This window comes from Tupaia chinensis, unplaced genomic scaffold (assembly GCF_000334495.1).
Source record: "Tupaia chinensis unplaced genomic scaffold, TupChi_1.0 Scaffold000055_1, whole genome shotgun sequence".
Classification (NCBI taxonomy): domain Eukaryota; kingdom Metazoa; phylum Chordata; class Mammalia; order Scandentia; family Tupaiidae; genus Tupaia; species Tupaia belangeri.
The window spans coordinates 251,689-254,581 of NW_006159513.1; positions in this window are offsets into that span (position 1 = coordinate 251,689).

A 2,893-nucleotide genomic window follows, 5' to 3' on the forward strand; every position below is an offset into this window, starting at 1 on the left:
TAAATTCTCCAATCAAGAGACACAGACTGGCCGAATGGAGAAAAAAACAGAGACCCTCTATCTGTTGCCTACAGGAAACCCACCTCATCAATAAAGGCATACATAGACTGAAAGAGAAGGGTTCGAAAAAGGTTTTCCATGCAAATTGGAACCAAAAAAGAATTGGAGTTGCGATACTAATTTCTGATAAACAGGATTTAAAACGAAAACTGTTCGAAGAGACAAAGAAGGGCACTATATTGTAGTAAAAGGATCCATAGATCAAGAAGATATAACTCTTGTAAGTATCTATGTGCCTAACACAGGAGCACCTAAATATGTGAAGGAAAGACTGTTAGATGTGAAAGGGGAGATAGACTGCAATACACTAATTGTTGGAGACCTCAATACTGCACTATCCCCTCAGGACAGATCATCTAGACAAAAAATAGATGAAGAGATAAAGGATCTGAAAGATACCATAAATGAAATGGACTTAACAGACATCTATAGAACTTTCCACCCAAAAGTCACGAGATACACTTTTTTCTCACTCCCACATGGAAACTTTTCGAAGATTGACCACATCATAAGGCACAAAGCAAGCCTCTACAGATTCAAAGGCATAGAAACAATTTCCAGCATCTTCTCCGACCATAATGGAATTAAACTTGAGTTGAATTTCAAGAGAAATCCTCAAAAATACTCAAATACATGGAAACTAAATAACCTACTACTGAATGACTTTCAACTACTGATGAAATAAAGTCCGAAATCAAAAGATTCATGGAAGCTAATGACAATGAGGACATGAGTTTCCATAATCTTTGGGACACCACAAAAGCAGTCATAAGAGGGAAGTTTATAGCAATTAGTGCTCATAAGAGGAAGACAGAAAGAAGGGAAATTGATCACCTAACATCATGCCTCAGAGAATTGGAGAAGTAAAAGCAAAATAATCCAAAATACTCCAGGAGAAAGGACATAGTAAAGATCTGAGCAGAAATAAATGAAACAGAAAGTTAGCAAACTATACAGAAAATAAATGAAAGTAAAAGCTAGTTCTTTGAAAAGATAAACAAAATCTATACACCGCAAGTGAGATTATTAAGAAGAAGAGAGAAAGGAACCAGGTGAATCAAATCTGCAATGAAGCAGGAAATATAACAACAGACAAAGTAGAGATACAGAACATCATCAGAGGATAATATGAACAACTATATGCCAAGAAACAAGACAATCTGGATGAGATGGACAAATTCCTGGACATGTATAATGTACCAACGTTGAGCCAGGAGGATATAGAAAGTCTAAACAGGTCCATAACAAGTCAGGAGATTGAATCAGTGATAAATAACTTTCCAACAGAGAAAAGCCTTGGCCATGATTGTTTCAGCTCTGAGTTTTATAAAACTTTCAAAGAAGAGTTAACCCCCATTTTGCTCAAGTTATTTCTAAAGATCCAAAAGGGTGAATCTCTCACTAATTCATTCTATGAAGCCTCTATCACCCTTATCCTCAAAACAGATAAGGACAGGATAAGGAAGGAAATCTATAGACCAATATCTCTGATGAATATAGACGCAAAGATTCTCAACAAGATACTAAAAAACCGTATCCAACAACTTATAAAAAATTTTACACATCATGATCAGGTAGCCTGTATTCCAGGAATGCAAGGTTGGTTCAACATACACAAAACCATAAATGTAATACACCATATTAACAGGAAAAAAGACAAAAACTATATGGTTATATCGATTGATGCAGAAAAGGCATTTGATAAGATACAACATCCCTTTATAATCAAGATTCTCAGCAAAATCAGCATACAAGGGTCATTTATCAACACGATAAAAGCTATCTATGAAAAACCCATCATGAACATCATACTGAATGGAGAAAAGTTGAAAGCTTTTCCACTAGAAAACGAGTAAAAGACAAGGATGCTCACTTTCTCCACTCCTTTTCAATATAGTACTGGAAGTCCTTGCCAATGCAATCAGAAAAGAGGAAAAAATAAAGGGCATCCAAATAGGAAAAGAAGAGGTGAAACTCTCTCTACTCGCAGATGACATGATTGTATACATAGAAGACCCAGTGATTTCCATGAAAAAATTTCTGGAAGTAATGCACGAATACAGTAAAGTTGCAGGAAACAAAATTAATATACAGAAGTTTATAGCATTTTTATATACAAACAACAGGCAGACGGAGATAGAACTGAAAAAGATATTTCATTTCCCATAGCCACCAAAAGTATAAGATACTTAGGGATAAATCTAACCAAAGAAGTTAAAGACCTCCACAAGGAAAACTACGAGAAGCTAAAAAAAGAAATTGAAAATGACACAAAAAAGTGGAAGGACATCCCATGTTCCTGGATTGGAAGAATTAATATAACCAAAATGGCAATTCTACCCAAATTAATCTATCTATTTAATGCAATGCCAATCAAAGTACCAGACAAATTCTTCACAGATCTAGAAAATACAATCATAAAATTCATCTGGAATAATAAAAGACCCTGTATTGCCAAAGCAATTCTACACAAGAAGAGTGGAGTGGGCGGCATCTCACTCCCTGACCCAAAAATATACTATAAAGTTGTAGTAATCAAAACAGCATGGTCCTGCACAGGAACAGACATGTGGACCAATGGAACAGAATTGAGTCCACAGGAATAAATTCCCAATCATTCAGTCAACTGATTTTTGACAAGGGGTACCAGTCAATCCAGTGGGAAAAGGGAAACCTCTTCAGTAAATTCTGCTGGAAAAACTGGATTTCCACCTGTAGAAAGATGAATCTGGGCTCCTACCTCCCACCTTTGACAAAAATCAAATCAAGGTGGAACAAGGATCTGAATCTAAGACGCCAAACTATTAAACTGCTTCTAGAAAACACTGGGGTA